Source organism: Crocuta crocuta, unplaced genomic scaffold (assembly GCF_008692635.1).
Source record: "Crocuta crocuta isolate KB4526 unplaced genomic scaffold, BGI_CrCroc_1.0 scaffold125, whole genome shotgun sequence".
Classification (NCBI taxonomy): Eukaryota; Metazoa; Chordata; class Mammalia; order Carnivora; family Hyaenidae; genus Crocuta; species Crocuta crocuta.
Genome location: NW_027531143.1, coordinates 108,663 through 130,351, shown reverse-complemented (window position 1 = coordinate 130,351; position 21,689 = coordinate 108,663). Strand labels below are relative to the sequence as shown.

The window sequence follows — 21,689 nt, the reverse complement described above, 5'->3', positions numbered from 1 at the left end:
AAATTTAAAAATAATAATAAATAATTAAATTTAAAAATAAAAATAATAAAAAATAATAAAAATAAAAATAAAATGGTAGAAAATCTTATATCCCTATAACTACTAAATGACTTACAAAATTAAAGAAATAGAATTCTATGATCTTTTTATAAAACATACATATGTATGTTTGTACATATGTATGTAAGTACAATGAAGAGCAAATGAAGGATTTTTAAAGCAGTAGTATGACATTTATATTAAATTAATTTATACTAAAAATAAAAATAAAAACTAATGAGCTGAGTAATAAGTATCTTACTGTTTTTCAGAAAGCAGTAAAAAATTTATTTATCCATCCGTCTGTCCATCCATCCATTCATCTACCATAGAAGGGACTATGTCAGTCTATCTCTCTCTCTCTGTCTCTGTCTCTCTCTCTGCTTTTACTATTTGTTTTTAGGTTTGAGTATCAAAGGTAAGCAGTACTCGAAATAAATTGAGACTATAAAATGAATTTGGGTATTTTCTATCCTTTTCTATGACTGGAATTATTTTAAAATACTTGAAGTATTTGTTCTTTAAAAGTTACACAAAATTCAGCTGAGAAGCTTTCTGATTCCATTATCTTTTTAAGCAGCTGATCTTTAGTCATATTTCTAATGTCTGTTACAGGCATTGGTCTATTCAAATTGTCCACTTCTTCTTATGCCAACTTTGATCATTTGTATTTTACTAGAAAAACATCTATTTCCACTAGGTTTTCAAATTTACAGTAGTCCCTCCTTATCTGCAGAGGATATGTTCTAAGACCTCCAGTGGACATCTCAAGTTGTACATAGTACCAAACACTACATATAGTATTTTTTTCTTATACACACATACCTATGATAAGTCTCATTTATGAATTAGACACAGTAAGAGATTCATAATAACTAATAAATATAACAATTATAAAGTATACTGTAATAAAAGTTATACGAATGAGGTCTCTTTCTCTTTCTCAAAATACCTTATTGTAGTGTACTCACCCTTCTTGATGAGATGAAGTGAGGTGCTTGATGGAGGAATTGTGACAATGCATTAGGCTACCATTGGCCTTCTGATTACAGAAGGAGGATCATTTGCTTCCAGACAATGGTTGACCAGGGGTAACTGAAACTGCAGAAGATAAAGTCACAGATAAGGAGGGACTACTGTATTGCCAAAAAGTTGCACATAGTATTCTTTCTATTGTATCTATAGAGTCCTTTATAGCTATAGTTAAGCTTCCTTTTTCCTAGACACTTTAATTTCTCTTTCATTTTCTCTTATGTTAAAGTCTCTGGGTTCCTTTGCTTGCTTTGTGTCCTTTCTCATGTATTTTCCTTAGGTGGGGTGTAGTCACAGATATGCACTTCCAAACTACAGTCAGGGCTTTCTTCAGCTCTCTCATCCCTGTTTGGTTTTTTGTTTGTTTGTTTTTGCTTTAATTGGAATTCCTATAATTCTCATTTTAGGTTTTTCATAAATCTTTCCTCAAAGTCTGTTCACTTATCCATCATGATTTCCATCTCTTTGAAAATCTGCTCTGTGTCTTCATAAATTTAATCTTTCAGGCCAATATACAGCTCCTGACTGGGGCAATGCTTTTTTTCATCTACTGAATGTTTTCATTTATAAGCCATGTTTTAGTTCCAGACAGTCTGTTGTGTGCTATCCTTGTATATCTTTGAGTGTTCTTTTCATTTTGTTATTCCTGTTATCCTTTATCTTCTCCAAAAGCTATATTTCAATAGCAGTTCATTTCGAAAGTCATACTCAGTCCTCTTCTCTCTACCTGGGCCCGTGATGTGCCTTCTTTTTTTCCTTTTCCTTCTTATTAGGGCTCAGAAGCAGCTGCTAGGGCACCTTACATGGCCAAAGGTCTGAAAATAAGACCAAGGGTCTGGTCTCTGCTCTTTTAGGTGCAGCAGGCAGGCTGTCATGCTCCATTCATCAGTTCTGCACCCAATTTCCTCTCACTTACTGATTCTCTGGAATAGAGGGGATTCAGCCCATCTTTTTAGCTACTCCTCAGCTTCTCCAGATTCAGGGAAACTATGGAACCTGGTATCGATTTTCCCCTTGGACTAACCCAGAGGGAAAATATTCCAGCATCAGTTGTCTCCAACAACTACATGCCCACCCTCAGAGCTCTCTGGAAAGCCCCCAATCATTTGGTTTGGAAACAGACACTAGAGTTGAGAATAAAGAGTAAAAGTAAGGTTATATTAAAACCACCAACTTCACAGAATCCCCTCTGTGTGTGTGAGTGTTTTATGTTTGTGGGGGTATGTGGTAAAATGAGTGAGTGTGCTTTACCTAACATTTATTGCATACTTACTAGATATTTGGGGTTGAATAGTGTTCTTCCAAAATTCATGTCTACTTGGAACCCGTGAACATAACTTTATTTGGAAATAAGGTCTTTGCAGATGTAATTAGTTAAATTAAGATGAAGTCATACTGGATTGAGGTGACTGCTAAATCTAATTACTTATATCTATATCAGAAGCCCATGTGAAGACACAGAGAGACACACAAGGAGAACAACATGGAATGGCAGAGACAGAGATTGAAGTGATGTGTCCACAAGCCAAGCAACACCAAGGATTGCCAGAAGCCATCATAAGAGGCAACGAATAATTGTTCTTTAAAGCCTTCAGAGGTAAAATAGCCCTGCTGACACATTAATTTCTGATTTCTAGCCCCCAGAATTGTGATATGATAAATCTCTATTGTTTTAAGCCAGGAAGTTTGAGGCGATTTGTTACAGCAGCCCTAGTAAATGTAAAACACTAGGTTTCAGGTGCAAACTGAATTGTTTAATCCTGTCTTGTTTAATTCTAATATCAGTCCCGTGAGGTAATGCTATTGTTATTCTTCCCATTGTATAGACTAGGAAACTGAGGCAACAAGAGTTTAAGGCTCTTTCCCATGATCAAACTATTAGTGAAGTCTGGAGTCAACCTAAGCAGGCTGGTTCTTAATCACTGTTCTCTATAATCTCCCATTGCCTTAGGAGTTTAAATACCCTTCGTACGGTTGTTACTACAGGCAAACATGTATCAAATGCAGCTTGTTTTATGGTTGGGAGGATCTGGCTCACTACTAGCATGAGATAATCTGCAGTGAGCATCTTTCCACAGCAGAGGAAGGAAGCTGGATGTGTGTGATCAGGAAAGTGACTCAGCAGTCCCATCCTTCAGTGTGAGTCAGTGAGAGGAAGAGCTACCAGAATCTAACGGTGCTCATGGTCTGACTATTGTCCTTTGCTGGAAACATTCCTTCTGATGTGTGTGTTCATTGGTCCTACTACACTAAAATGTTTCTCTTTTTCCCCTGTGATAAAGTAGTTACTTGGCAAAGTTAGAGGCACTAAACCACATGACAATTGTGTGGCACAACTCCTGAGATAATGCAGTTTCTGAGGGCTACCCAGGTGACAACAATAAACCCTCACAGATGGGTACCTTCCTTTCTGCTCCCATAATGCCCCATGTCTGTTGCCACTACTGTATCGTCTTCACTGTGTGTTACTTTTATGTTTATCTTGTGTCCCTCACAAGAAGGTAAGTTCCCTGTGGGTCAGGACGATGTTTACTCATGAATTTATCATCAGCACATGCACAAATGGATACTGGCTGTATATTGCCTCGTACCCTTTCATAGTTGTTTCTTTTGAGGATGACTTGTTTCCTCAGTTAAACATTATACCTTCAATGAAGAATTTTGATTAAGCAGAGCTCATTTGAAGTAAGGGGCCTGGGTTGCCCAAGAGGAGAGATGAAAGCATTCTGAATGGACACAACAGCATTGACACACTGTACAGAGGCAGAATGAGGAAAGGACTAGTAGCAATCAGGTAAAGGAGATTAGTACTGTGATGAGTGCTAATTAGAGACAAGGTAAGAAAACAGCAACGCGGCACCTTAATGTCTAGGAAACCAGAGAGGGCCTGTTTTCTGTGTGTTGTGATTTCAGCAACTCCAGCGAGGTCCCTGTGATTGTAGTAAATGTCACCTCAATCTCATTGATGCCTAAAATTAAAGCTTTTTACATTACAAAGCTGGTTAAATTCTAAAGGGGATCCATAAAAAGAGCACAATAATTCTTATAAGTCATTGTATCTCAATGGCTGTGAGTTTATCACATCCTTTGCTGAGAATACAAAATGTGGAGATGAAAGAACATGAGGATTTTAGATGAGAGATGGGAGGCCTCATGGCAGAAGAAAAAAATATATAACTATTTCCACAATTTTGCCTGGAGTTTTGGCCTAGAAATGAGATGAGGGGTCTGGGGGACAAAGTCTTTAAAAACCATTTATTCCCTAGAAGGTTATATTTTATTTACATTTTGGAAAATCTGGTTGATTACCTCCTTAGAGCTCCCTTTAGCAATGGTCCCCACACCCTAGGAAAAGAAGGAGGCAAATTTCCCAGTGCCTGAGTCACTGAAAGTGAGTAAGTATTTTATTTTTATCCCATAGAATAAAGTAAGGAAGTATATTCAAGTGATTTCTACTCTTTCGCAGCTGCTTTTGATCTTACATTAGATTTGCCAGGAGGCCTTTTAAAAAAGGCACATCAAGGACAAACAAGTTCAAATCTGATTATTATTTTTTTTGACAATACTTATTAAAAACTGGAAAGACAGAGATGCTGTCAATTTCTCATTTTGGTTGACCTTGCCATTTTCTAATGACATCAGCAGGAATAAGGTATATCTCTGCCAAAAGTAATATTATTTTTGCAAGATATGTTGGAGAAATTAACTATCTAGTGACTTGCAATTTTTTATCTTTATATCACAAAACCAAAGAAAAGAACAGAGAATAATATTTGGTCAAATATATCTTCATTTAAACTACATTTTGGCATTCTCACTACTTAGTATTCTGCGGACAAAGGTTTGTTCATAATAATAATTCTTTTAATAATAGGGGCACTTGGGTGGCTCAGTTGGTTGAGTATCTAACTCTTGATTTCAGCTAATATAGTAATTCCAGGTTCATGGGATCCAGTCCTGTGTTGGGCTCTATGCTAGTGTGGAACCTGCTTAAGATTCTCTCTATCTGCCCCTCTGCCATGCTCATGCTCTCTCTCTCTCTCTCGCTCTCTCTGTCTAAAATAATAATAATAATCATAGTAGTAGTAGTACTAATACTAATAATGTTAGTTATATATAATGCATCTGTATGCAAAGCACAGTAATGTGTGCTTTTATATTCATTTTTTTAAAAAAATTTACTTCTCATAAAAAAACAAGGTTTGAGGGGCGCTTGGGTGGCTTAGTCGGTTAAGCGTCCGACTTTCGCTTAGGTCATGATCTCGCGGTTCGTGGGTTCGAGCCCTGCATCGGGCTCTGTGCTGACTGCCAGCTCAGAGCCTGGAGCCTGTTTCAGTCTGTGTCTCCCTCTCTCTCTGACCCTCCCCTGCACACGCTGTCTCTCTCTCTCTCTCCTAGAAATAAATAAAACATTAAAAAAAAAATTAAAAAAAAAAAAAACAAAAAAAAAAAAAACCAAGGTTTGTCTAAATTCCAAATCCTGTTTTCTTTTTTAAGCACAATGCTTTGGCCAGTCAAACCTGGGTTAGAGCAGAGTCTCTGCCATCTATTCATTGTACCTGACAAGGAAGTTACATCACCTCTCTCTTTTGCCCCATCTAAAAAGCAGAATGGTCATGGAACCTACTACAGAGATATGATGGTTAGTTTTATGTGTCAACTTGACTGGACCACAAGTGCTCAGATATTTGGTGAAACATTATTGTGGGTGTATCTGTGAGGTTGTTTTTGGATGAGATTAACATTCTAATCAGTAAACTGAGTAAAGCAGATTGCTCTCCCTAACATAAATGGACTTGGTCCAACTGGTTGAAAGCCTGAATAGAAGAAAAAAGCTGACTCTCTCCTAAGTGAAAAAGAATCCCTTCTGCCTCCCTGCCTTTGAATTGGGACATCAGCTTCTCTCTTGCCTTCAGATACACATTGAAACATCAGGTCTCCTGAGTCTTCAGTCAGCCAAATCTGCAGATACTGGGACCTGCCAGCCTCCACAATCATGTGAGTTAATCCCTTATAATGCATATCTTTATGTACATATATCTTAATGGTTCTGCTTTTCTGAAGAACCCTAAGACAAGAGGGTAGTAAAATCTAAATAAGGCAGTGAAATAAAGTATTTCCTGAGTACAGTTCTTAGCACACAGTACCACAAATCACTATGTAACTGCCTCTACTGTAATAGTCATAATACATAGTTTTAAACTCCTTATGAAGAGAAAATATTCCAGAATTGTTCTCCTGGACTCAAAACACAGAATGAATATGATGGCATTGATCATCTTTGCTTATCATTCATTTCATGTGCCTTTGTTGGTAGAATTACTTGTTTTAAAGAAACTACAGATTGGCTGATTTTAAGATCTATCTTGGGTTAGTTATTAAATCAATGCTATCAAAGTTGGCTTAATACAGTGTCAGAAATTTAGCAGCCAACTATCTCTTTTTTTTCTCTTGACTTTGCTCATATACAGATATTTTAGGTCCTTTATCTTTTAAAGCTGGATTTTTTTGAAAGAAAGACAGTCTTAGAGACAAATAACAGTTCAATAAATAAGCTATTCAATCAATACAGTGATACCAACCTATATCATAAGAGTGACAGGATAATTACTGCGTATAAAATATTACTGTGTAAGGTATGCAATCAGAGCATACAGACAGAACATGATGTAAGTGGTTTTAAATGACCTGTTCCCAAAATGAATCTTTCAAGAAAAAAAAAAAAAGAGTAGACAGAGGAGTCCTCACAAGAGCAATGAACAAATTGGATATGGTAAGTATCCTTCAGAACTCAATTCAATTCATTATGTAGTCCACTCTTATTTTGTGCCAGGCACAGTGTTTGGCACTAGGCATATAAAGGTGAGTGAGACGTGCCCTTTACTCTCAAGAAGACCTCCATCTAGCTTCCATTCAATTTGGAGTTCAGAGTTTAATGAAGATATGAGAAAGAAGTAGTCCATTCATTCTGGAATATAAGGATAACATGGGCAACAATGGTCATGGTGATGGAGAGAAAAGGAGAGGAGGAAGTGAGGTCTTAGGAAGAAGCAAAGTGCTGAAAAGACACCCACCCATAAAAACAGCATGATGTGTGGGGATCCCTGGTGGCTAAGTCGGTTAAGCATCTGACTCTTGTTTTGGCTCAGGTCATGATTTCACGGTTTTGTGAGCTCAAGCCCTGTGTCAGACTACTGGCGGTGCAAAGCCTGCTTGGGATTCTCTGTCTCCCTCTCTCTCTGCCCCTCTCCCAGTCATGCTGTCTCTGTCTCTCTCATAATAAATAAATAAAACTTAAAAATAAAACAGCACGATGTGTGAGAAGCAAACAGATGCTTCTTATGATTCAAAGAGGATAGATGGAGGAACAGCACAGATGTGGTCGGTGGTGCTAAGATTATGGAAGGTCTTCAGTGTCATTCACAGGAATTTAGATGGGTCATATAAATCATTCATATTAATCCAACAGGATGATGATGGTGTCAAATACTCTGATAACACCACATTGCTGAGAACAAAATACACTCTTCCACCTTTCAAGTTCATTAATTTGTTTAGTGCTAGACTACCCAGCATATGATATGCTAGATTGAGATCTACTAGTAGAAACTATTTGATAATAGTCCTTCCTTTATCATCCGTATAAAGAAATCTAGAAATGGGGAGAGGGAAAAAAAAGATTTGGGGATGGAATTACAGTTATATACTTGTTTTTTTTCTCAATTTTACCATTTTCCCAAAGGTGAAGGAGGGTGTGGAAACAGTGATGTTCCATCTGCCTCTCTCTTTCATCCTGGGAAAAGCTGAAAGTCAATCAGGGTTTGAGGATCACTTTAGGTCATGGGGAAAGGGCCTGTTTTCTGCCTGGAGTTGCTGAGAGCTGGCTCATTATAGAGACGATGCAAAGCTTGCAGGCTACTCTGCAGCTGCAAAAAGGAGAAACAGAAGGTTACCAGGTTCCTTGGTGCTGAGGATTTGGAGATGAGTTAAGAGAAATATCATTCTCCCTAGGACAGCCACCCACCTAGCCAGAAGCCACACACCTGACGGAGCATGTGGTACACTTTCCTGAAGTGGGGCTGAAGTGAGATGGGAGCATCTTTCTCTGGGGCTTCCCCTGGCCTGAAGCTACATCAGGGAACAGCTGTGAGTGTACATCACCTATACTAAGACCAACTAGGTGATAGGGAGACTGCTTCCTACTGCACCCAGGTGGAGATATCTACAGATATGAGCATCTCTCATATCACCAGCATCTGAGGAAGAAGAAAATTAGCCAACAGAAAGGAGTGTACCTCCTTATCTTTAAGGTTTAAGCAATGAGTGCACTCCTCTCTCTCCCCACTCCAGCCCCATTTATGCCATGAGGGGCAGGCATAATCACATGAGATGGGGAAGAAAAAAATGGAGGGAGAGGAAGCCACACCCTTTTGAGTCCTTCACTGACCCTACTCAGGAGACAAAGATAGAAAATTTACCGGAGATGAGACTGAGATCTTAATAGGAAGATTAGGCTTCCAATCATTGAATTGGGACTGATATATAATTAATTGGCAACTCTGTTTTCTTTCCCTTTCCTCATCTAGTGACGTGGGTTTCTGAATTGTAACAAGGTGTCATGATTAATATGGAAATAGGTATGTGGAAGTGGGGTGGTGTAAATGACAGACCCTGAAGTGTAGGATTGGCTCAATCAAGGAGTGATGTGGGCAGCAGGGCTCCCCCTTGACTCTATCTGGGAAGTTGATATTCCCTGTAATGCAGTAGGACAGCTGCTCTTTTAACCTGTGACCTATTATTGTATCTCAGGATCTCATATATGCCACCTGAGGCTTGTCTGGGCCATTGTCACTGGCTTGTGGGGTTTTGGAGTTAGGACTTCTCTAGGACAGAGCAAATACCCCTCAAAATGGGCCCTTGCAATAGAATAATTAGTAGTTGATTATGTGAAGGGAGTTTTTAAATTTATTATGGTGGCAATAAATGTGAAACATTTTTATATTATATAGCCGTATTTGGGGCTATGTTTTTACATGGTGCTTATTTTAATAATGCTGTTTCACTAGGCAATGCAGTGGACTATTTTTGAGATGACAGAAATGAATGAAGGATTTCACTGAGGAATGAAATCTCAGCCTGGGGCATATGGAATCCCTCATCTCCAGGCTTAATCCATCTCAGAAACTTCTAGGGACAACATTGAGAAACATTCATAAAGGAACTTGGGGTCCAGACTCCCTTTATATTGGCTTTCAATTGTTGTAGGAAAAATTGCTGAAAGAGCCCCACAAAAGTAATGAATGGGACTTACCTAAGTGTGCTGCTAATCTTTCCCCCATGAGAGCCATGACCACACTCTACACTGGCCACTAGTAGGGTTAAGTCATCTTGATTAATAGGATACAAACCAAAAAAAATGGGGAAATGTTCATCTTAACCCCCAACCCAAGTTGTTGCACTGTGAAACTGATCCGTTTTTTGTTGTTTTATTTTTTTTTTAAAGTTTATTGTCAAGTTGGTTTCCATATAACACCCAGTGCTCATCCCAACAAGTGCCCTCCTCCATGCCCATCACCCCCCTTCCCCTCTCCCCCACCTCCATCAACCTTCAGTTTGTTCTCAGCATTCAAAAGTCTCTCATGATTTGCCTCCCTCCCTCTCCCCAACTATTTTTCCTTCTTTTCCTCCATGGTCCTCCATTAAGTTCCCCCTAATCCACCTATATGTGCAAACATATGGTATCTGTCCTTCTCTGCCTGACTTATTTCGCTCAGCATAACACCCTCAAGTTCCATCCGGGTGGCTACAAATGGCCAGATTTCATTCTTTCTCATTGCCATGTAGTATTCCATCGTATAGATAAGCCACATGCCCTGATCCGTTTTAAGGCCATTATACTGGCCACTATACCACTGGGTAGAGCCACTTTGCTAATTAAATATCATATGATATACATGTTGGGTCATTCCTCCTTTCTTTTCGTTCACAGGCCTGGAATGATAAGAATACTACAGCTGCCCTAAGAAACCTCCATCATCTAATTCTCTCTTTTTCCATATTTTTTTCTCCAACACAAAAGCAACCCTGGAGCTACTACACTATTGGGAAAACCCCGAGGCAAGCATCTCTAGGCACTAAAGGAATCTTTATCTTTCTGCTCTCTGTGCTTCCCTTTCTCTTCTCTCATAGGTTCTCCTTCCACTTTTCTCTCACTGGAGTGGTTAGCTTTGGAGTGGAAGCATACCTATGTGCTCTTTGGCCCGCTTTTGTATTATGTCATTCAGACCTATCTAGCTTCAGTGAAAAATTTCTCCACAGGGGCACCTAGGTGGCCCAGTTGGTTAAGCATTTAACTCCTAATCTCAGCTCAGGTCATGATCTCACAAGCTTGTGAGTTTGAGCCCCACATTGGGCTACACACTGTCAATGTGGAGCTTGCTTGGGGTTCTCTCTCTCTCCTCTCTCTCTCTCTGTCCCTCCCCTGCTTGCTCTCTCTCTCAGAATAAATAAATAAACTTAAAAAAATCTCTCCACAGACCAGGGGTTATATATTGAGGTTTGCGGTCAAATTCCATCTTTTCTTTTATCTTCATGAGTGTGTATGTGTGTGTGTGTGTGTGTGCGTGCGTGCACGCGCGTACATGCATGTGGATCTTTTTGGAAGAGTTACTGGTCAAGAGCAGGATTCAGACTGCAGTGGTTTTTATGTCTGAAAATTCTCTGACACTCTTCCCTTCAAAAGGTGGAGCCAAATTCCCTTCCCTTTGATTGTGTATTGGACAGAGTGACTTGCTCGTAATGAACAGAATGTGGCAGAAGTGATAGCTTGTGACTTCTGATACTGAATCATAAAAGGCATTCGCACTTCCACCTTGCTTTCCTAGACTGCACATCCTAGATGAAATTGGACATCATGTCACGAGAACACTCATGCAGTCTGTGGATAGACTTACATTGCAAGGAATGGAAGCCTCCAACAAAGCAACCAGCATCAAGCCACAAGCATCATGAGTGAGCTGGAAACAGATTCTCCAGCCTGTCAGGAAGTCTTCACGTGAATGTAGCTCTGATCAACAACTGGACTGCGACCTCCTGAAAGACCCTGAGCCAAGCCACTCCCGAGTTCCTAACCCACAGAAATTTGAAAATAATAAATACTTATTTTTGTCCTAAGCTAGTACATATTGGACAGTTTCTTATACAGCAATAGATAACTAATGATTTTAGTACTAGAAATGATATGATACTATAAAAACCTAAAATATGGGAGAGGTTTTGGAACCGAGAAGTGGGAAGAAGCTGAACAGACTTTGAGGAGAGTATTTAGCAAAATCATGATGGCCTTTGAGGAGGCTACTGGTGAGGATTTAAAGGAAAGTAAGAAAAATGTTATAGGAAACTAGAGGACAAGGAATCCATGTTATATAGAGGCAGAAAGCTTAACAGATGCTGTTACATGCAGTTACATAGAAAGTAGAAAATGTATAAGGGCACATGTGTGGCTCCGTCAGTTAAGCATCTGACTCTTTTTTTTTTTTTTTTTACAAATAGTTTATTGTCAAGTTGGTTTCCATATAACACCCAATAACACCCCGTGCTCATCCCCACAAGTGCCCCCCTCCATGCCCATCCCAAGCATCTGACTCTTGATCTTGGCTCAGGTCATGATCTCAACAGTTGTGATTCTGAACTGTGTATTGCGCTCTGCACTGACTGTGTGGAGCCTACTTGGGATTCTGTCTCTCCCTCTATCTCAAAATTAATAAAGAAACAAAAAAAATTATTAAAACATTTTTAAAATTTAAAAAAACCCCACCAATATTGTATGAGTTCATTTATTAAAAAAAAAAAAGAAAAAAGAAAATGTGCTAATGAACTGAATTATCTAGCCAAGGTGATCTCCAGAAATAGTTTTGAAGGTGCCACCTGTTTGTTTGTTTGTTTTTTGACTGATTATAATCAAATGTGAGAGAAGAGAGAGAAAGTTTTGAAAATTCCCAACCTATCCAGATGGCAAACTGTACTAAAGTTAAAGAAATGTCCCTACATTTCAAACACAGGGCACTACATTAAAAACTGATAAAGATGACGGTGAGGGAGTGGTTATAAAATCCTTTGACTAAACCTCAAGATGTAGGGAGGAGCTTCAAAGAAACTTTTAGCTAAAAAACAAGACTTCTAAGAAGCGTGAGGTCTGCTCTCTCAGCAGTCTCAGCAGAAGCCTAAGTAGCAAAGGGCATATCTCAAAAATATTCATAGGTGTGCCTTTGTCAATAGCATGAACCCTCAATAAGAATCATAGGAGACCCACAAGTTTTAAAAAGAATTATATGGCAGAAATATCACCAGCATGGACTGAAAGGAACAATATAGTACAAAATTTAAAAAAGACCTTTGGATTCTCAAATTTCTTGCATGAAACAGGCTTATAAGATTACTTGTCAACAAGCATAGGCTACTTTTCATGAAAAAAGGAACCTGACTCAGAAGGTAAAACCAAGGGGCACCTGGGTGGCTTAGTCGGTTAAGTGTCTGACTTCGGCTCAGGTCATGATCTCACGGTTTGTGGGTTCAAGCCCCGCGTCGGGCTCTGTGCTGACAGCTAGCTCAGAGCCTGGAGCCTGTTTCAGATTCTGTGTCTCCCTCTCTCTGATCCTCCGCTGCTAATGCACTGGCTCTCTCTCTCTCTCTCTCTCTCTCTCCCTCAGAAATAAATAAAACATTAAAATAATAAGGTAAAACCAAGAGACCAGGGTCCAGGACAAGAGGTACAGAAAGTTACTCCCAGGTCTTGATTCCCAAGTCAAGGAACTACCAACTAGTGCTCTGCTATAATAAGGAATTTCTATGGATCTATGGCTCCTTGTAAGCCTCCTGTTTTTGCCCTTTCTCAACAGGAGTATTTATTGCACTGATTCTGTGCCTGCCCCATCATTGTGTGTTCACCACTTGTGGAGCATTTAACATGTCTCTTTGGTTCATAAGTCTTCATAGGTCAAGAACAACTATACTTGAGGAAATGTACATAAGGAACTACACCAGAGGAGCCTCACCTACACCTGAATATAATATAGATGATGGGACCCTAGACTCTAAGCTGATGCTGTAAAGGATGAGTCTTTGTGGCAAGGATCTGAAAATGACTGAGTATGTGTTGCATGTGGGAAGAAGGTAATCAATTTTTGGCTGGAGGGCAGAGTATCGTGGTTTAAAAACATATCTGCAGGGACGCCTAGGTGGTTCAGTTGGTTAAGTGTCCAATTCTTGATTTCAGCTCAGGTCATGATCTCATGATTCTTGGGGTGGAGCCTTGCATCCACTCTTTGCTGACAGTGCAAAGCCTGCTTGAGATTCTCTCTTTCCTCTCTATGCTCCTCCCCTGCTTGTGTGTGCATGCATAAGTACTCTCTCTCTCTCTCTTCAAAATAAATAAACATTAAAAAAGAAAAAAGCATGTCTGCAAACTCTTTAACACTTCTCTCTAAAAGGTAGAGCCTGGGGGTGCCTGGGTGGCTCAGTCAGTTGGGTGTCCAGCTTCAGCTCAGGTCATGATCTCACAGTTCGTGGGTTTGAGTCCCACATCAGGCTCTGTGCTGACAGCTAGCTCAGAGCCTAGAGACTGCTTCAGATTCTGTGTCTCCCTCTCCCTCTCCCCGCCCCCCCCCGCTTGCTCGCTCGCTCTCTCTCTCTCTCTCACACACACACAAATAAAAACAAACAAACAAATAAATAAATAAATAAAAGGTAGAGCCTGATTCCCCTCAGTTTGTATGTAGGTTGGACTTGGTGATTCATTTATTTTTTATTTTTTTAATGTTTATTTATTTTTGAAAGACAGAGACAGAGTGCAAGTGGAAGAGGCAGAGAGAGAGGGAGACATAGAATCCAAAATTGGTTCCTGGCTCTGAGCTATCAGCACAGAGCCTGACATGGGGCTCCAACCCATGAACGATTAGATCATAACCTGAGCCAAAGATGGACATAATCAACTGAGCACCTCAGGTACTCCATTAGTGATTCATTTCTAATCAACAGAATAGGGACTTCTACTACCTACTGAATTTGTTACACAACAATAGACAAATCTCCTTCCAAAGTAGTGTCCTAATACTACTCCTAAATATCTCTAAATAAAAATCAGAATCTTACATCACTGGAAGTGCATTTCACACTAAAGTCTCCATTCATTTAAGACAACTCATACATGATCCCCTCTCTGTAAATACTTTATCTCTCCTCTCTATACCCACAATTTTATTGTTGAGGTTGCTTCTATATCATCTCCCAGAATAATATGAAGGTTTCTTGAGAAGAGGAGCCATTTCTATATAACCATGGTACCTTGCATACAATAGGTGACTGAAATTGTTTACTATCCGAATAAATGAAATCCAAAACAGATATTACACACTTAAAAATTTTAAGTTAATAAGAGAAAAGTGACTTTTACATAACAAGTATGTCATAAATACTGGTTGCATGACTGACTGATAAATGGAACATGTTTACAGCAAAAAAAAAAAAAAGAGAAAAATATGCAAGAATAAAGAGGTTTGTTCAACTGCATAAAACTGGCCCTGAAGTGAGGAACTAAATCGGTATAAAAAAATTAGCAAGATGTTATTGAATATCTCCAAAAAGACAGGATACCATAATATAGAAGGAGTGGGGATAATAGAGAAAATGAGCAAAATATATGGCTATAAATAATTCAAAGAAAAATGAATTCTCTTTTTTCCTCTTCATTTTCAATATTATTGCTTTAGAAATAAAAAATAATCGTATCTTTTTTTCTTAGTTAAAAAACAGAAAAATATGTTTTTGAGGTAGAAGATAGAAAATTTTCACTTAAGGAGGCTATTTAACTCCTTAATATGTTTAAAAGTATAAATAATAATCCTATATATTTGGATGGTGCTTTGTAAGTCATGTGGGATTTTCATATGTTGTCTAATTTATCTTTTGCAACAGCCCTGTGATATAGATATTGTGGTATTTTTTTTCATTTGTGGATAAGGCAATTAAGGCTCAGAGAGGTTAAAGGAGTTGGTCAAGGTCACACATAAGGTAAGTGGCAGAGCCAGTACTTAAACTTAAGTCTTCTTACTCCAAATCCAGCATTTTATCGCTATATCACAACGAAAAACTGAGTTAAATACAGGGGAAAGTCAATTCAGTTTATCAGTGAATGAATGATCTGCAAGCACAGCAATATATCTTAGCAAACCACAGCCATAAAAGCTCCATCTGGAACAAACTGCCCAATTCCAGAAATATAGGCCACATAAAAATCATTCCTTACCTGAAATTAGAAGAGAAAACTCCCAACACTGCTGAATAACAGCCTAGTCTCACAGGGCGGCTTCTTTGACTTTACCGAGAACTGTACCTTCATTCATTATTATTATGTTGACTCATATTATCATTCAATAGATGATGGCTGTGGACATAAAAAGAAAAAAACTGTTATTCTTTAAACAAGCTTATCATATGTTCAAAACTTTTTTCAACTTTTCAATGACTATAATTTTGAATCAACACAATTCCTGTATTGAAAAGCTATCATTTCCAGTTGGAAAAAAATTAAACACTGCACTGAAAATTACAAAAGTACATGCCATCAATCAAAATGTGAGCAGGAAGAAAAACTGAATAAGAGAATGATTTGAGGGGTGTGGGATAAATTATAAAGGGTAATAAACATAAAAAAGAGGAAATCATAATACAAATGCCAGAGGAAGACAATAGGATATTGAAGACAGAGGGTAGGAATGACAAGATCATATGTAGAAGATAAAAATCAAATTAATTTAGTTGGAGCAGAAGGGTGCTTCCTGGGAAACTGCAAAATATTAAGTGTTTTGAAACTATCAGGTTAAGGATTTTAGATACTAATAAGAAACTGAGAGTACTTGACCCAAGAAAATAATGAAAATTAGAAGACTTATCTGGCAGCTACTGATAGTATGAATATACCTTTAGGAAATTCAAGACATAACATACAATCCAACACAAGGTACCTCCTGGTATGATACAAATGATGTTTCAATATCACCTATGAATACATATTGCCCAGAATGTTTATATTGAATCTAATGAAGTTAGAGTATACAAAATTTTTAAAGATTAAGAAGTTAAGTCACAGTATGAGCAGTTAGACAAATCCAGAATGTGGAATATTCTTAGATTTGGAGAACCATTTCAAAGCCCAAAGAAACAAAAATTTAAATGCAGTGCATGAATTTCTATTAAATTTGTATTTCTTCAAAAGTTCTAAAATCTTATATTAGGACTTGGGGAAATTTGCATGTAGATTAGATACCAGATGACCTAGAAATGAAATGGCGAAGAATGTAAAAAGTATGTCTAGGAGCGCCTGGGTAGCTTGGTTGGTTAAGCATCCAACTTCAGCTCAGGTCATGATCTCATGGTTCATGAGTCTGAGCCCTGTTTCCTGTGAGCTCAAGCCTCTGCATAGAGTGAGCATGAGCCCCACTTGAGGCTGTGTTCCCTCTGCCCCTCTCAGGCTCTCCCTCTCTATTCCCCTCATGGGATTCTCTCTCACTCCCCCCCCAGAAAAAAAGTATGTGGCATAACATACTCACTTTACCAAAGAAGAAACCAAGGCCCAGGGAATTTACAAGTGACATACACAAAATTATGTATTTAATTAACCAGAGACCACGTTTAAACTCAGGTTTTCTCATTCCCAATACTAAGCTCTTTCCACTGACAGAAACAGGTGCTATATATACAAATCATGCCTATCATATGGGAAAACAAAAATAATCAACCATTTAGGAAATAAGAGATGCTGCTTCTTGGATATCATTTACCAATGGGTTTTATTCACTGGCTGGAAAGGTGTTCTCCTCTCGGTGAGAAGCATTTCCAATCCCAATCTTTCTGCATCCATATATTGCTAACTGCCTTTTCAATCCTTTAGGATTAAATTTAAGAGCTTCTTTTTCCCTACTGGTCCAACAATTAAAATCACAACTGAGAAATCATAGCAGAAAACACAAAGGATTCTATCTTGTCCCTCTTAATAAAAGTGTATGCTGCCTCCCAGAGAAATACAAATGTAATGAAATGCTGGAACAAGAACAAAAATGTACAATAATCCACAGCTTAAAACTTTTGTGGTCTGAGTCCATTATTGTTTTTCTATCTCCCTCCACAGCTGATATTCTTTTCAATACTGAGGGAATAGTCATATGTACATGAACATAAATCCACAATGTGATAGACTTATCCAAACATAGGTAGACCAAAAAGAAAAAAAAAAAGCCTACCACAATTAACAAAATTCTAACTAATTCTCATTTCATTAGGAAGCTGACGAGAGCTGTGGTTATACTTGTTTGTAGGTTACTGGGTTGCATTTTTGTTTACTTGCTTGCTTGTTTTCAAAGAAAGAGAAAGTTTTTGTACCCCCATTTGTTTACAAGGAAATTGTTAGAAATAGATGCATATGATCAATTCTCGTTTATGCACTGAAATGAAAGAATTGACAAAATTCAATATTTCACAAAAGAATATACATGTAATATATACTTATCATATACTTTTTGAACAAATATTTTATTTTTAAAACAAAATTAGCTTTAAGAAAGCACCCAAACATATTGATTTCATTTTATGTTCCCTGCTAGATGCTTCCTACAGAGTCAATAAATATTGGTATTTTTAAAGATGACCATGAGAAACAGAGAAGACAAAACAAAAGCCTATATAATATACAAGGTTTATAGCCAACTCTCAGAAGGGATAGTCAGAGATCTACAAATATTTAAACTTCACATTTATCTCAGAAATCTGTCCTCTAATCTAGTCTCTCATATTGAGATTGAGTCCCAGGTAAAAAAGATTGATATGCCAAGTCAAATCACAGTTCTTAGCTGTATTATTGAGATGAAAAATACCAAAACAACAGCCATATAGGAACAGTGGGTGATGGAACTAAAATACAGAAAAGTTTCATTATTTTGGAGAAAGAAGCTTAAGTATAAAGTTTAAAGCTAGCTAGGGATAGCAGATTTGCCCAAAACCAACTTTTCAGGAAGTAATAATGAAAAGATAGTGATGCTTTATAATCTGGTGGAACCTAGGAAGCATTCCTATAAAGTAAAATGTAGCTGGGGTCCTGAGGCAGCCAAATAGAATAAGCAAAACACTATAAAATAATTAGAACCAATTCTGCTTTTGTGTCCCTGCACAAACTGGTATCTTTGATGATGAAAAGGGCATGCCATCTCTGATGATGAAAAGGTAAGACTCTCTCTGCACATCTTTACACTTCCCTTCCCCACAGTGAAGGTCCAAGAGAGAGGGATCATATCTGTTTTACCTTTTTATTCCCAAGGCCTAGTACATTGACAAGCGGTTGACACTCAAAACATACCGGCAGAATAAAAACTGAAATGAAGGGCACACTTAAGAAGACTCTTAAAATCTAGAAGAAAAGAGAATTGTAGGGAAAAAGTGAGACATATGATAGATGTCATTAAGAGACCAGAAATAAATTCTCAGAGAAGTAATAATAGAACAATTTTTTAAATTGATGTGTTTGTGCAAATCTAAAAAGCTTACCAGGTACCAGGTAAAATTATTGAAAAAAGACTACCACCTAAACGTGATTCAAAGACATTTAAAAGTTTCAAGGATGAAAACACAATCCTAAAGGATTTAGAAAACTAAAATACAAAAACAAATAAAATGTGATCTAAAATCCCCCAAAAGTAATGTCAGAAGACAATTGTGTAGCATTCATCAAACTTTAAGAGGAAAGATTATGAAATACATGACCAAACTGTTGTTTGTGTACAAAAGGAAAGATAGTTCTAATTATACAAAGAAATGGAACATATACCTCTCATCTTAACCTTCCTAAAAAGATTTATTTGAAAGTTTACTTCAGGATTAAGAGGAAAAGTTCTAAAAATGAAATCAAGATTGAGAAAATATAAAAAGATTTGTGGAGGGTATTAAAACCAATTAAATATATATTGTCTAAATAGCTACTGAAAAAATAATGGTAGAGCCTTAAAAGCATAAAGTAGTGAAGTAATCTTTAAAGAACACAATTTGGGGGTCCTGGGTGGCTCAGTCGTTTAGGTGTCCAACTTTGGCTCAGATCATGATCTCACACTCCGTGGGTTCGAGCCTTGCATCGAGTTCTGTAATGTCCGCTCAGATCCTGAAGCCTGCTTCGGATTCTATGTCTCCCTCTCTTTATGCCCCTCCCCTGTGCTCTCTCACTCTCTCTCAAAGATAAACATTAAAAAATTTAAAGAACACACATAAAAATATATTGTTACATAACATTGATAATACAGACTAGAAATAACAATAATGTGAATCTAAAACAGTACTTTGTATCACCAAAGCAGTGAGTTAATAGAATATTGCTTATAAATTGGTCAATTAAAATAACATAAAGACATTTCAAAAATCAAAAACTGAATGAAATCATATTCTCAGACAAGTATATAATAAATCCAGTAATAATATAATTCAAAACTTCAAAACACTTAAAAATACTAAAACAACATCACAAAGCAAACACAGTTCAATAACTAGGAATTTAGTAAAATATTTTCCATATTAATTAATTGAAGAAGAAGAAACAATTCAGTTGAGGATGGCTGTCAAGTGCTTTCTTCCTGCAATGGACTCTCTGGCCCAGAAGAGATCAACTATCAGGTCTTGTGAAGTCACCTCACAGAGTGGAAACTACCTTCCATGTCCCAGACTGCTTCTTGATTGCCTATTCTTGAAATTATTAGTAAAGCTTGATACTGGGCAGGATCTTTGACTCACATGAGTCTGATTTGACAATCTGATCCTTTGTGCTGTATGAGATTGTGATGCAAGGATGGTTGCCTATACATTTGTGAAAAGTGATGAAAGCTTTGAGGCAAATTACAGATGATAAATCTTACCAATGAGATTGGAGGAATTCAGAATTTGTAGGAAATAGGCTTAGACCTAGGGGAAATAGCTAAGTAGATTGAGGGTGGCAGGCAGAAAGTAGTAAGTAACCACTATGACCAGTTTAAACCTCCTCAGTATATCAATGGCAATACGCCTGAGTGAAAATTTTTTGTAAACCAACCAATCAGTAGGAGTTGCTTGCTTCTGAAAGTCACCTAGTCAGGAACAGACTCCAATAAACTGTCTCTGAATGTACTCTCACCCAAGTAGCTATGCTTCTGCAGATTATGTCAGCTCAGTTGTACTTCTGAAAGTCCATCAATCCTTGCACTCCAAGCTTCCCTAAGAGCCCTATACAAAATCAACAGTCTGCTCTATTCACAGTGACTATGTCTGACTAGCATAGCTTTCACACGGTAAGCAAGAAATTCAGCTTTCTCTTTTTACTCAGATTTTATTATGGCCTCCTCATCATTTAACATTGTTTAACATTCCCTCGAGATCATTTTGAGGACCCTCGCTTGGCACCATTCCAAGGGACCCCTGGCCAATCGAATGACTCACTGGGCCCCTTGTGCCCAAGCTGCTTTGCCATCTGCTGCCAGACAAGTCAACCATGAACTGAGCTCTAATTTCAGTAAGGTCTTGATGCAACGTTTTCTCATTTGAAGATCTGTAACCAGATTTAAGTAACCAGATTTAAATAAGAGAATTAAAAGTATACCTTGATAGGAGTGCCTGGGTGGCTCAGCTGGTTAAGCATCCGACTTCAGCCCAGGTCATGATCTCACAGTTCATGAGTTTGAGCCCCATGTTGGGCTGTGTGCTGTCAGCTTGGAGCCTGGAGGCTGCTTTGGATTTTGTGTCTTCCTCTCTCTCTCTGCCCCTCCCTCACTTTTTCTCTCTCTCGCTCTCTCAAATAAACATTTAAAAAATAAAAAAAGAATATACTTTTCTATAAGGTGATGGGACCTTTTGTTGTAAAGATACACATTTGATTAATATTTTAGTCATTTACTTGCTTATTTTTCCACTGCTTGTTTTTTTCTGTGTGTGTGTGTGCATGTGTGTGTACAGGGTCTTATTTCATATGCTTTTGTTTTGTCCTACATTGTCTTGCTTCTGGTTAAGTGTATAAGGCAGTGCTAGGGATTGTGTAGAGATATAGGTCTGATAGGTCTCCAATGAATCCAAGCTGATCCTGACTGCTAATGGATGGAAGTCCAGAACTAACAAAATAATTTTTGAGACAGAAAAAAAGTTTATAAATTAAGAATTCCAAGATACCAACAGAAGAAAATGAAAGCAAGTGCCGAGTCTCTCAAAGCATGGAGCTCTGTGGGACTACCCAGCTTGCAAACCCTTGTAACAAGTCTTGTGGAGCTCTTTTAGATTGGCAATCAATTTGTGAAAAAATGATTGATCAATATTTTCCTTGGATTTCCTTCAAAACTTGTGAAACCTTGTTCATTTGTGAAAGATCACTTTGTTTAGTCCATATTCCGGGGTCAATAGTTAAGCTCCTCATTGAGGCTGACATGATGTGGCAGATTTCATTTTCCTATAAATGACCACAACGATAAAATACATCCCATATGCTTTTCTTACAATGTGGCCTTAATGTTTTCTCTGTCAAGTGATGGATCTATGTCCCCTCCCCTTAAACTTGGGAAGATTTTTAT

The 21,689-nt window shown here is 37.9% G+C and overlaps 1 long non-coding RNA gene across 1 annotated transcript; it reads right to left on the bottom strand.

The window, feature by feature from the left end:
• Positions 1-1,028: 1,028 nt before the first annotated feature.
• LOC144237387 (uncharacterized) lies at positions 1,029-19,858 on the bottom strand. The gene is made up of 3 exons (XR_013336839.1): positions 19,811-19,858; positions 15,374-15,511; positions 1,029-1,140 (listed from the first exon to the last, which is right to left on the bottom strand). It is a non-coding gene; the product is annotated as an uncharacterized LOC144237387 (long non-coding RNA).
• Positions 19,859-21,689: the final 1,831 nt, after the last annotated feature.